Source organism: Opisthocomus hoazin, chromosome 8 (genome assembly GCF_030867145.1).
Source record: "Opisthocomus hoazin isolate bOpiHoa1 chromosome 8, bOpiHoa1.hap1, whole genome shotgun sequence".
Taxonomy (NCBI): Eukaryota; Metazoa; Chordata; class Aves; order Opisthocomiformes; family Opisthocomidae; genus Opisthocomus; species Opisthocomus hoazin.
Genome location: NC_134421.1, coordinates 62,339,475 through 62,354,795, shown reverse-complemented (window position 1 = coordinate 62,354,795; position 15,321 = coordinate 62,339,475).

The following is a 15,321-nucleotide window of genomic DNA, read 5'->3' as shown; positions in this document are numbered from 1 at the left end:
TTTTTTTCCTTTTTGAAACCCATGAGTTCTGAACAAATGTTCTAATATTCATATTACAGGGTAATGAAGCAGGTAGAAATTATTCCAGAGACGGATTTCATTCTTAGTTATTAATTAGATATAACCTCTGACATGAAAATGTCCTTTCAAAAGTGAGACCTAGATGGATGGCTAGATTATACAATCAATCTAATGAAGTGAAATTAAATGTGATACCTTGCATGCAGAATAGGGGAAAAACCCCAACCATCTCATACACAAAAGAGCTCTTGTTAACACAAAGGTGCACTGGTTATCGTCTCAAGGACACTCCCTGTCTCCCAATGGCCTTGATCACCTTTTCCTCTTTTCGTGTTCATAGATAGATCCCTGGAATATTTTAAAGAAATATGTGTTTCTATCCATAAAATTATTTAATCTGGAAATTATAACTAGCTTTGGCCATTTTCCAACTTTCTGTCAGTTTTCCAAACTCTTTTGGAGACACTCACAAGATTTACACAGACCTGTTGCACAGCAAGTCTCAGAGTTTATCAGGATGTCTCCAGACTGCCTGCCACTAACCTCTGCAAGCAACCTCCAGTAACAAGTCAAACATGTTCATGCACTGAAGTCTGCAAAGGCTCCTAAATGCAAGGTCTTTTCTTAAAATGGGACATTGAACTTTGGCTCTTGGAGTCTCTCTGGGTATTGATGACACTGTCATCTGTCCAATGACTGTGAGAAAAACAGTTCATTCAGCTTCCATGGTGAAGAAATCTTTCACCACATACTTGCATGGGAGAGGGACACTATTCAAATTCTCCCTGGATAATTGCTGGGTTTTCAGCAATGAAAAAAAGCTGAAGGGTTCTGATCAAAAATATACGCTTCTGATGAGAACCATGCTCAGAAGAATCTTTTTGAGAAGCACAGGGAGAGCACTGCAGATGGAGATATTAAAGATTTTAGCATTCTTGCTGAAGATTTTTAGCAGCAAAAGATGAGGCCTCTTGACTATATGCTGGAAGTGTGAGAGGAAACTGAACTCTGGAAATGCCTATTATTTTACATTGCCCACAAAAAGAGAAGAAGAGGACTAGTTCAGATGTAGACTTCTACACTGTAGGCATCTGCAGACAGCTGCAACTAATGTCAACAAATACATTTCAACATTGTAACAGCAGTGACAGAATGTAGTTTTACTAAGCATTCATGAGTCTAGTGAATTATTGATAAAGAACACACAACATAAAAGTGAACAACAAATTATTATTTGTACATATTCATATGTATTTTTTTTGCCTTTACACAAACCTGCACTTTTAAAAGAAAATAATATATCTACAAACACTGGGTTTTTTTCATAAATACAAACTTGTGCAAACAGAATGCTCAAAATGACATCTTGGGCTATCAAAGGGTGATAAAGTTAGAGGATCTTTCAGTTCTTTTTCATACAGTGTCACATAATTAGAAATGCCCCTGGAGAACATGATGAGCTTTTCCCAAAATACACACATGTCAGAGATATATCTTCTTCTGTCTTTGAGTATGTCTTTTGGGGATCTTTTAAAAGTTGTATCTCTTCCTCCTAGTTTTATAGTTCTCACACAACTCATGACATTTTTACCTTTGGCCACTGTGACATCTCTGACATACAAAAAAAGAGAGGAAAAGGACAGTATTGCCCACACTGTAGGTCTCTATTCACAATGATTCACCATCTGTTTTCCTTTGTTATTTGGTATTATTTTCCCAAAAGCTCTCCTCAGTCTTGGATCTTGGAAGTGGTAAGACATTTTCAAAATTCATTCTTACTGTATAGGATCATATGTTCCAAGAGGATGATACGTGAAGGATGCTGAGCAGGTGGCTAATCAGCACCTTGACCAAAAAATGCTAGTTGTGGATACTGATGCAATCATAGACCAGAGGCAGACAAAAATTTTGAACAGAGTAGCAGGGAGCTCATCATTGTTTGTTCATTTCTGAAGGCAGCACTTTTCCAGTTGTTAACCTCGAACATTCCCCACAAATCAGAGAAGGATATTACAAAATAAACTGGTAGGCAAACTAGGAAAATAGGCTGCTCCACTTCTCGCTTGATAGTGCTTAGGGTTTCAGCAGGAGTAGAAGGGAGCTGCAAGATGCCTGGACGGTATTGAAACGACCACTTTGCTAAATAGTCTTTGCTTTCCTCTGGGATGCAGGGATTGGCCTCCTCGTGCACACGGATCAGCATAGAATGCATTGAAAAATAAGTAGAATGCTGCAGTCATCTGAAGAGAAGTGCATTCTTGAAAGTGTTTGTCTGCCATTTATTGACTAGTTTGCTCTAACAGCGGAAGACATTAAGGAAGCCACAAGACAAATAATGCCTCTACTGTTCTTTTGTTTTCTGAGCCTCTCACTATGCTAAAGGTACCCTTAATTCCAGGGATCTCAGAAGATGGGGAGAGAGAAGATGTGGCTATACTAAAGGTTAAAAAATCTGGGAAGCTAAAGCATCTTGGCAGTCAGCATCCTGACATAAAGGAACTAAGTAACACAATAGTATTTTTTTACTATCACATAACATAGTGGAAAGACTTCCTCTAAAGCTTGGATCACACTTGTGATCTAAGTGGTTCTTCTGCTGTAAGCGAAACTCCCATCTCTGATGTTGCAGATTTGTGCATATTGCGGGCACAGCAGTCACCTCAGCCTGTGCTTACACCCTGACACTAACTTCGGAAGCACAGGCAGGTGTAATGTGGAATAAGGCTCTGAGAGTCAAGATCCAGAAAGGCTGAGCATGAGACAGCTTGCAAACACTTTGTCCTTTACATAATGTCAGCTTCAGAATGTACGACTTACACCTACTTTAACTGAGAATAAGTATCACAGTGCACCTCAAGTCTGTATTAACAAAGAGTCACAGCCTTCAGACTAAACAGGTTGCAAGCAATCTGCCTTTAGTTGTGCCAATTTTCTTTGGCAGTCTATAAATTGTCCAAGGAATGTCATAAATACATCAAATTCTTTACTGGGACTGTCTTAACAATTTACAAACACAGACAATCCAGCTCCAGGCTAATTGCTAGGCATTCTTGAATTTACTAATATAGTTGCTGCCTATAAATTCAACAGATAACTGAACGTAGGGAGCAAATACTGAGTGAGGAGACTTCTTTTTTTCTGTCCCATGCCACAAGATAATGCAGAAGAGCTGATAATCTGGAAAAGCAACCTGCATTGCTAAGCTATATATGTAGGGAATGGTTTAACTAAGGAGTGGAAATCTGAACAGAATATGGGGTTGAATACATATGAGGTGTTTGATCACAACTTCTTGGAGTCCAGCCCTGCAGTGTGTGCCGTTCAGAGGGAATTCAAAACTGAGCAGGCACAAATGAAATCCAAGATGCAAGCGGAGCGGCACACTAAAGGACACGGCGTGACTCTCAGGCAGTAGGACCGCAGCAGGTATGTGACCCCCCTCCATGGAGCTGCAATCACACAGGGCAAGGCATGGCATCTGGCCAGCACTTCAACCCAGAGAGGACTTTCCACCAGGGTGACTCCGGAGCCGCAGAGGGCATGCAGATAAATAAAAAGCCTGACAGAGTTGTGTGAAATATCAGTAACGCAGCTTGCCAACTGCACAACACTTGATAATGAGGGATAGGCACTACAGTGACTTCTGGGGGAAATGGCACCCTGCACCCCACAAAAGTACTGCCACAAAAAATTTAATAATAAATATGAAAACACAAAATCAATTGCCAGAACAAACAAAACATTTGGGACACAGGACACTGTAACATGGGATAACTCAAGTTGTCCCACAGGGGATCTTAAACAGCTGCAGCCTTACCATGTAGAATCTCTAATGAGAAAAATACTCAAATGAGCAAATGGGAAAACACAGTCACTATCGAAAGAACTGGCAGATTCTGTTCTGCACTTCAGTAAGCAGCAGACTCAGATAAAGCCAACTTTGAGGCATGGTAAATGCTGGAAATAGAAGAAATCATGGACAGAGACATTTGCACAAAGCATCTGTGGATGCCAAGAGAACAAGACCCAGGAGACTAGAAAGTAATTCTACTTGAAGTTAGGATTCTGAGAATAAAACTAGAAGGATAGTATTTAATTCTGGAAATGATCATGTGGTTTTGAAGAAGAAAAACATCACTATTGAAGGTGTAAACTAATGTGCTGCCTGAAGGTATGGAGGCTTTTCCCATCTCAACATGTTATTCTGTAATTACCAAACATGGCTGACACTTCGTTTCAGGCAACTGAAGTTGAATACTGTCAAAGATGGAGACACTCCCAGCTGTGATTTCTTATGGAACAACACTTAGACCCTACTGGCATTCACAAAACGTCTGGCTAGTCTTGTAGGCTCTTCCATTTCCTTTGCACCTAAGTCCTGACCTCTTTTCTTATGAGACCTGAGGATTCAAAGGTTTACTTTTTTTCCCATCAACTTATTGTACATGGGTGGAGTTCTTAACATATGTGCTTAGGATCTCCATCCCCAAATACCCAGGGAGTCTGATCTGTTCTCATTCCATTCAGGAGAGTAGTAAAAACATTTTGTTTTTGTTTTCGTTTTCCTTCCCTATCTAAGAACAGAACATTTTTTAGGGTGGAGGCCGGCCTAGCTCAGGAAGAAATGCTCAACTCTGAAGTTCCTCTTTAAGGGGAGCGGGAATTGAGAAGAATGAGATAATTTCCATTTTCCCTGGAATTCTTCCCAGGACAATACATATTTTTCTAGGGGAAGTGTCATCTAGAGTTGTATTAATTAAAACACTGCTTTATAAGCAGAATGGAAGAATACTAAAAACATCATTAATTCTTACAGTCCCAAAAGAGTGAAAAGTCTCAGTATTTCCTCCACATGCTGCATGGGTCAGGATGAGGTACATCATTATGCTATCTCACTGTATTTCAGGATACCAGCAAGACAGAAAGTACTTTAGGTATCTTATATGAAGAGATTTGAAAGTTAAGCAAATCTGACCACATGAGAAGAGAATGTATAGGGCTCAACCAGAAGCTAAAATGGTTACAAGCCACAAAGCTAATGAGAGACAACTTTGCTCCTCTGGAGAAATAATTTTTCTTCCAGAAGTTATACTGAGCAGGAGACAGAGTTCTCCCAGAAAAATTTCAATCTTATAGATGGATTTCCCTAAGAAATATCGCTCTCTTTTTTGTCTTGCCACGTTTTGCTGCCATGTTCCATTCTTGAATTAATCAGGTCTAACACAAAGTTACAGTGAAATGTATCTTTAAAAACTTAACACCACCATCCTCTCTAAAACGCTAACAAAATAAGGATCTTATTTAGTTATAGTTATGGCCTGCAGTGTGAATGACAGAACAAATATTACGCAGCAGCTGTTAGCCAGCTTCCATAAGTATGCGGTATAAGAATCCATATAGAATAAACCCAGTCTCTTCAGATGCAGTGCCTTATCTCAGCAGCAGAACAATCTCTTCTAGAGTATTTTCTATCGGGATTATTACAATACAACAACAGTTCTTATGGAAAAAATGTTTATGGACACACTCCACACAGCATAGTTCAATTCAGCTGACATCCTGGAAATCACTCCAAGCTCTGAAGCTACACCCTTACATCCTCTTCAGTGTTCAGAAATCAAATTTTATCCAGGCACTACACAGCTGTGTTACAACACAGAGCCACTCGTATTCCGCTGAAGAGATGGCCATTCCAGGCTGGTTTATCTGGAACAAAACTGCCAGATAAAAGAGAAGGAATGCTAGAATGCTGGGAAAAATGTCTTTTCATCTATCCCATACTTTTCCATGCGTGTTAGTTTGACACCAAAAGGAAATATGAAAATATTTGTTATTCAAGGACTTCTACAAGTCAAATAAGAATTGTGTTTGCTGTTACTCTTCATTTATTTCTGGCTGTGCAAGGCACTGTGGGACTTGGCAGGTCTTAATCTATGGTTCTACTGGGAATTGGAAACATTTAGAGTGGGGTGTTGACAAAATATTTCCCCATTGTTTAAAGCTCTTTTTTTAATGTATTGTGTTGACTGTTCACCTTGTACTAGAAACTAAATCCTTTTAGCAGAGATAGCAGGCAACACTCATTTTCTTGCTAAGATTCCCTTTTTCTTTTTTTTTCTCTTTTTTTCTGTGATTCTGTGATTTTCCCCCCAAAAAAATATGAGATGCACCTCTTGCAGGAGTCAGCAGGAGAGTGTCAGACACTCCAGTGGGAAATACATGTGAATCAGTTCAAATACCTCAAATAATTTATTTGTTATAATGCATTACATTCTGACTGTTCTTTTTAATTTTCTTGGGTGAATGAGCAAGAAGACAGGAGAAAATTTAAACTCACCATAGCTGAAAGATAGTTTGTTAATCTTTGTAGAAAGGTCAGACCCTGAGATATTTGCTGTCCTCATGTGAGAAATCGGGGGAAACCAGCATTGCTCTGTGCAGTTCATAGCTCTTTCAAATATATAACAGACATCCCATAAGCATGGTCTGGAGTCAGAGTGTTGGTTCAGGAGAGACTGAAGGGTTTGGGCTTCTTTTATAGCTTTGCACTGGAAGTTTCTTTGTCACTGGTGAGTCGAATCTATACATCAAGTTTCAGACTTTTGGGAAGACAAGATCTTAATGTGAACATAGTAGCTCAGCCACACATACACTGCCGCAAAATTGGCAGATGTTCACTGAGAACACAGCCTATGTACAGCTGAAGTATTTGTAAACTTGCCAAAATTCTGTGAGTCTTACCTTGACCAATACTTAGCCAGCAAGCCCCCACCCAGTGCTCACTAATCTTTGCTTACACAATGTCACATACTCCATTGCATTAGCATGTGTTGCAAATATAGAACGGAGGATAACGAGTGTACTGAAGCTGGTACCATTCATGCATCTGATGTGATTTTCAGAAAAAGGGAAGAGAATTGTCGGGTATGTCAATATTTGGGGAAAAAAATCTGTTTGACAGGGTTGAAAACGTAACAGCTCCTTATTATTTAAAAAATATTTTCTCTTCACATTTGTAATATTATTTCTTTCCTTCTTCTACTTCATTTTCTTTTTCACTTCTGAAAGCAGCAAAAATGAATGAATGCACCATTCATTTTTCTTCTCTTATATAACCATACAGCTTTGCAAATGTTACAGTGTCATTACTGTCATACTACTGCAGATCTAAGGAACAAGATTTCCTTTTTATTTTTCTGCTATTTGGTAAAGTTTCCTAGATAGAAAATGACAAATGAGGACTGAGAGGGGTGGGAGGAGGAAAACCAGAAAATTTTAGACTGAACTCACTTATTTATATCCAGTGTAGAAAAAGGAAAAAGAAAAACTGGGAAGGAGCACAGCAAATCAAAAAGAAAAAAAACCCTGAATTTTGTATTTTTTTAATATTTAGAGAAAAAATGTCAAAATCTTCAACTTAAGGGAGCTATCAATGCATTTCAATGTTTTTCATAGCAACAATATTTTCTTCCCCATTAGAAACTTGGAGAGTTTTTTTGTTTTCATTTGGAAAATTTCATAAACCTGCAGCTGAAGAATAATTCTGCTTATAAAGGAAACCACAGAGCTAAAGACCCAACAATCACATTTTTTTCCACATGAATTCAGTTAACATTTCCACATGAATTCAGTTGCCATTTCCACATGAATTCAGTTGCCAATTAAATCTGCACAATGGTCTTTCATCAAAATGTAGAGATGATATGAAAATAAGAGGACAAAAATGTGAAGTACTGGTGAATACGTAGAACTGTCTCAGCTGATATTAACTACATCATTGTTTTCTTACCAATTGTCAGTATATTAGTTTTTCTTACTTAGGCTTTTTTACATAGCATGGAAAATACAGATGATAGTTTACCACACAAACATCCAGGATGATCTAAATTCAGCTATGTGACCCTTCTGAAACAGCTATGTTAGAGTTCTTTAGAGTTCTTTTCTTCAAATTCATGTTGTCACAAAGTAAGCAGTTTAGATCACTTAAAAATCATTTTCTTTCACAGGAGTTAGCGAAAGTAATTTTAACAGGGATTCGTAAAAACATCATTTGACAAAGTTTGATGGCAAGGTCCACTCTGTTACTTGCTACATGGATGGAACATACAAAGGAAAATCGAGGTAGGATTGAGGTAGGATGATTTATACAGCTAGCAGCAATCTAAGGTTTAGTCACAGTTTAAGCGGGATCACAGGATTTTAGCAGCACTGAATCATTGATTAATTTAACACTTACAAAGTGAGTTAATGGGATTTACTTCAGTCACAACAGTGACTTAATTACAGATTCAACATGGCAATATTTATACTATACTAGTTACCAGGTACCTAAATCAAGTCACACATGCAGCCACACAGACACAAGGATATATAAACTTGTGAAGGTATACCTGTTAAAATCCCCCCTCAAGGTCAGTGCACTATTCACTTCAAATGTCTCACCATTTCTCAGTGGGCCAGGGTTGAGCCTCAAGCAATGAAGGCTTCCAGCCCAGGTACCATCATTAGTTTTCGGTGACAGTCCTCCGAACTTCTCAAACTGAAGTGTTTGCAAGCTCTGAGAGGTGTCCCATGCAGAAGGAGATGCTAGTTGCAGCCCGCTGTGGTCCAGGAGAGCTCAAAGGGCCTAACTTGAGACTGCTGTTTACAGGGTCGTGAGACGATTTGCTTTAGTCATCAGTAAATTTCCATCTTAGTCATAACCTGTGTCAAGTAATTCTGGTATCTTAGCAGCAACCATACTATTCTGGTATTTTCCAGAATGTACAATTCTGGTATCCACCAGACAGGGCTATGATCCAGGCAGCAGGAGTTCCAGGTATGGTTAGGGAGCGTCCAACCAAAGACAAGACAAATTCCAGGTTGCCCCACTCACTGCTCTTGTAACGGAGGCAAGAACACAATATTGGCTAATTCTGAGAGTGCCAGGTGACCCAGTCGGGGAGGCTGCACCACTACATATGAGGAGAATTATGTAGAACTATTTTATATGTTTTTTCTTCAATTACAGCAAGAGGATAAACATCAGGTTTCATCAATAAATGGAATCTTAAGTAAACATGGCTGATTACAGGCACCAGGACTACAAGAAGCTTATCTTTCATATAACAGAATATTTAAATCACTGTGGAATCATGCAGTGCATACGGAAAATGTTTCACAGTGGGTACATAATAGGAATAGTATTAAGGAGGTGCTAGATCATATACTTGAGTTGTTCTGAGTTAAATGTTCATTTGTTTTTATGAGGATATGCTTTCAATTGTTCTTGAAAAGACTCAAGTAACTTGTTAACTTTTTCCAGTAGCAAATAGCTCTGTTGAAAAAACACTGAATAATGAGTGTACTTGCATACCACTTTGGGTTAACTTACTTAACATTAACTTTGGACAGTGCTTATTGCTGGCTGGTATGCTTAGGGGCAGGGCTGCCTTTCAGACGGACCTCAGTAAGCTAGAGGAATGGGCCAACATGAACCTCACAAAGCTCAAGGGCAAATGCAAACTCCTGCATATGGAACAGAAGGACTCCATGAAATATTACGGGTTGGGAGCTGACTAGAGACAAAGCAGCTTTGCAGAAAAGGACCTGAATGGTGGACAGTAAGTTGAGTATGAACAGCAACATGCCCTTAGACAAGGCCAACCACGTACTGGACTGCCTTAAGAACACAGCCATTAGGTCAAAGGAATCATTCTACTGAGCTCTCATGAAGGAACATCCAGAGAAATGTTTCTAGGTTTTGGACCACTAATAAAAACAAAGCCAATGAAGAAGATTAGAAGGCTAAAGCATATCAGGAAGACGGCACTGGTTTGCTCAGTCTGGCTAAGGAGAGGATCTAATGGTAGTCTTCCATTAAGGAAAAGGAAAGCTGACAGAGCCAAACTCTCCCGAGAAAGGAGGCAACAGCCACGTGCTCTAGCAAAGGAAATTTCAACCAGAGAAATGAAAAAAATTCTTCACACTGAATGTTTAAGGGCTGGAATACGTTACCTGGAGAGGCTGTGAAATGTTCATCTTTGGATACTTCATAATTTAGCAATGCAAAGCCCTGAGAAACTTTAACTTTGAATTTATCTCTGCTTTAAGCTGAGGGTTGGACTTTCAGCATAAATTGTTACATTATTCTACTAGAGAAATCGTAACTAGTTTTACCTTTAATGTATGAAGATGTTCTGTGTGTTCCTAAGGCCTCAAGCACGACACTCTGCAGTGCCTCTTTCTTAAAGATCCTCTATATTTTATATAAAATCATGTTCGTAGAAGACCACTTATCTGTGTGTCTGGAGAAGGGTGGATTAGGAAACATGTGCTGTCTTTACTGGTGAATGATATGTCTCAGGTATCACCTGACTTTCATGTCAGTGTATACTGTGAACATCTCCAGCATAGGTATCTGAACTATAAATGGACCTCTGTCCCAAAACATCTCAACCTTCTCTGTCAATAAACTCAAAGGATCCCACTTTGCAATTGTGCACATTCACAAACAGAACTACTGCTCATGCAGAATAGAACACAAGAGATTGACCTGTGAACTTGATCTGCACCCATGAATTTCAATATATTCCGCCGCCGAGAGGACAGACAGTCCAGAGGGTGTTTTCTGATTAAGTCACCTTATCTTATGCATGTAAGATAACTGAACAGACAGTAGTAGCATGGTAAGATCTGAATACTCCTCTCTTCATCAGATCTTGTGGCCAAATCCTTGCAGGCAGTGTGCCCAAAGGATTGTGTCTGGATTCCCCAGTAGGAAACTGAGGAAGTCCAGGCTTTGACTACGCTTGTGTCAACAAGACTGAGCATGTCACATACGTGCACAGGCAGAATGGATAGCAGAAGTGGTACAGGGAAAACCAGAGAACCTGGAGAACTTGCTGCCAATGACACTGGAATGTCTGCTTCTGTCATGGAGACAGAATGATGAGTAATAGAAGTAATTCAGTCTCCTACTGTCATTTTTATAAACATTTAAAGTAGTATGAAGTTGGCTGGTGACACCAGTTTGATGATTGTCACATTTACTTGGTCTGTGTCTGATATCGCAGTGCCATAGTACAGTTGCTGTTGAGATTGATACGTTTTCCCTTTGGCTTGAGGTGTATGGATACGATTCTTAAGAGGAGTAGACACTTATCTGGACGACTTTTTGTGGGTTTCATATCACACTCGAGCTTCAACAGTTTCAGTTTTGTGACTGAGTCACAAAATCTTGGAAGAGGATCAGAGTAACAAGAGGAGATAACTTGAGAAGCCCTCCATGGCCAATCTACTACCCAAAGATTCTCCAGCTGTTAGACTTTTTTGCTAGGCTAGATGGTCAGTTCTGAAGTCAACCCTAGTAGCTTCTTCCAGGGCCTACTTGCATTCTTGTGAGTCTGAGAGATGCAAAGCAGTCTGAGAGATGAAAAGCTCACAGAAGGATTAACGTCCATCTGGTATATCACTTAAAGCAGTCAAGCAATGTAAATATGCCTACACTGTACAAGGCAGACGACAATCCAAACTGTAAACATCACACAGTGAAACATAGCCCTATGTGGACATAGTACCTCAGATCCACAAACATATCAGCCCCATGATAGTGGCCGAGTGCCAGAGGTAATAAAACTTTACTCTTAACTGGTTTCAAAAGCTTTAGCTTTGTGCTGTGTTAATGCAGCTTGCCATGGATCCAAGCGAATACCAGTGCTGACTGGGAGCATATAAGAAGTCTCTGTACCTACTTCGTTATGTCTCTAGAATATCTGTCTTTCAGCAGATATCTCTGCATGTCAGTAGTTACAAAAGTCTAGATGGGCTTGTCAATGTTCAGGGTGTAAGGGAAATATCTTTCCACCGAGATGTTGCCAATGCACAACAGAGTAATTTGCTGTTTTGTTTCTTCTTGTGCACTGGAAGTAATTCAGTAGCCAACTGAAAGAGCTGAAGGGTTTCCTTTGATTGTAACAGGCACTGTACTGAAGATTTTTCAGGCTTCCTTTATTTAGGAGCATACTGAAGAAAAAGTATCCAAAGTTCCTAAATTTAGAGAATTCTATTCTTACTAAAACTTCCTCCTTTTCCATCAATATGTCATTCCTCCAAATTTTATCAGGGAAAAGGGAAAACATTAGTTATAGGGTAACATGGAAAAGGTGAACAGACTCCAGTCCGAACAGTTTCTAAATGCAAAGACCTAGGAAGAAAATAAGACAGAAGAACTTAGAAGGTGTGAATTTCCTAAGTTATTCCTCTCGCTTTGACTGAGAAGAGTATGGTACTTTCAGAAGAAACTGAAAATAAAAACCTGAATTAATTGAAAGACTGTGTTAAGAGAACAAGCTATATTATTTGCCATACAAAAATCCCAGACCAGTACACCTTTAATAGAAGTTCCGAAATAAATTTTGGAATTGGAATCCAGTATCACAAAAGTATGACTTCTGAACATACGGTTTGAAAGAGCCTTTCAGAAAGTCTCTTGTATCTTATAACTCTTACTAGCTACAGAAAGCCTTTAGTGTACACTCTATGTTATCAGCACCACCTAGAGTGCATCACTAGAAACAACTCCAAAAACATAAATTTATGTTATTTACAAAGTGTGTTTGTATTTCAAAGGAGAATTTGCCAGACTTACTGTCTTGTGAAGACTTCCATATCAAATATACATGGCAGATACAATAAAAGAGAGGCAGGGAGAGGCCGTCTTTTTATTATTACACCTAGAAGAGACAGAGAAAAGATGCCACAAGGCATTTTTGATTCAACTGAACCCTGTATGACAGTGTCTGTTGCTTTTGGCTTGATGATCATCAGCAAGTTCCTCAAGCAGAATACACTTGATGATGATGATGATGATGATGATGATGACGACGACGATGATGATGACGACAACTACAACAAAGATGTCCAAAGCAGAACAGAATCCTGTCCATTCTCCTAAATCGGCCTTGAGTCTCCAAAGAAATAGAAGCAGATTGTTGTTTTTTCAGCGAACTATTTAGATAAGGGTTTGAAGGCAGAAGTGAGCAGATCAAATGGATAAGAAGTTACAGATGTTGTATGTTTATGAAGTAATTGTTTGTATCTTTATTTCTTTATTCTGTTTACAGCCTGCTTGTATCGGACACCTACTTATTTAAAGCCAATTTCTGTATGTAGTCATAACAGCAATGGAGGGTGGCAGGAAATCTATGCTAGGGGGTGTACATTTGATTTTTCCATTACTTTCCACCTAGGAAAAAAGATATTAAGCTTTCTATCTTGATTTATTTACGCCCATTTTCTCGCAGTACAATTGAATAGGACCTAGTTTACCATTACAATAGTCCAGTTTGATGCTGTAAAAATTAAATGCAAAATGAGTGAAGTTATATTAGTACATGCCCGGAGCAACTCAGTAGTGAAACAGGCCCTTCATCTGGAAACAATGTTCTTCTCCATGACTTGTGGCTGTATAGATTAATATGTAAATTCAGTTAGTGTTCTGAAATGCTCAAACAGACTTACTTTTCAAACCTACTGAAATCCATAGGTGCACTGTACTTGCCTATGGTTCTGATAAACAGACACCTGGCACTGATATTGCACTTCCGAAGCTGTTTATTTTCATTTTGAAAACAAACCAGTTGTTACTATGGCTGCACAAAGATCTTATTACAGCCTATTTTAAAGAATAAACAAAGTAAGAAAGAATATAAGCTTAACAAAGCAGAGCGTTTTCTTGCATTGTAAATGTGTATGCAAAAATTCAGTGGTTAACAAGTACTGATTAATCATTTCTGGCAAAGCAGCGAAGGAGACTGAAAACAGGGCTTCCTGCTGCGCTGACTGAGAAGCATATACTGAAAAAGTACAACTTCAGATCTTTATTGCAGTATGTGGTCCTAATTTTAAATCTGAGAAGACACTCACTTTGAATGGGATCAGCACAGCAAAGGACCTGTCTTCTCAGAAAACTGGTCTCTCCTGCTCTAGCGGCACTGAACTCATCAGCACCACTGGTGATCTTTATTCCTCTCACTCCTGTCTTCCTCATCCAGTACCAGTTGCCTTCCTGTTACATCTGGGGTCCACCTACTTCTGCTGTGTGAAAGTGGCTTTTGGATAGGAGGGGAGGAGTTAAACACTTTACCTCTGGCCCTCTTCCTCATTTATCTTGTGACCTAAAAATGCATCTAATGTCACCCAAACTGACCTGTATGCTTATGTTTCCCTCAAACATTATTTCTAGGCTAAACCTTATAAACTTACATGCTGTGAAGTCAGAGCTTTATTGACTATTACTAGACAATAATTGTAACACTGTAATACAATTTCATTTTTGTATGTTTTATATAATTGGACATAAAGTGAATAAGTACATTACAATTAATTTTAGTGTTGCACACCAGTGAGATATATTTTACTGAAACTCTTAATCTGAAGAGAAGGGACCAAAAAGAAAGTATTTTGGATCTTTAAGTTCTGACAGTAATTTTACTCTTATCCACTACCAAAATGTTACAGCAGAGTGTATTTTCTCCATATACTGTTGACACCACATGCCAAGTAACATTTCCACCATATTGCAAAAAACACTTCTGTATTACTATTGCACCACGAAGAAATGAAGATGAATTATTACATCAGTGGGGAGAATCTGACCTGTGTTCTTTGTTATACAAAAATGTTGTGGTGCTTTCAGTCAAAACTGATAACTGCCAACGACATCATAGGAAAATCGAAAAGACTACAACACTTATCAAGGAATGGCTACACAACAATATCCCAAAGAAGTTACAGATTGCAGTAAATTACACATTACTATCACAAGAAAATAAATGCACTTACCATAATACTTAAATGCAGGAAAAGTTCTGCATGTTAATTAATAATTCAAAACAAAAGCTGTCTTAACAATATAAATCCACATTCTGACATTTTAAAATAAAGAATACATATATTTAGAGCTACAACCACGGAGAAACATGACAAATAAATTATGCAAATGTTTCAAAGATATATAAACCTGATTTTGCTACAGGGCACCAACACTGATTCACAAGCTGAAATTTTTTTCCTTGGGCTGAGTTATTACCAATTTTATTGTTTCAAGATATTCTGCACATTTCTTTGAAGCACATGAAGCTGGAACCTGTCCAAAAAAGGACAGAGACCTATTTGGACCTTGGTTTTGCACTCGAATGGATCATTTCAATTCTATGACACCATAACAGTACGTTTTTATGTCCCTATGTAAATGCTTGACTGTAGCATCTCCAGATCATGTGACAGATGAAAAAGGACTGCTTGATTTGAAGGCTGAAC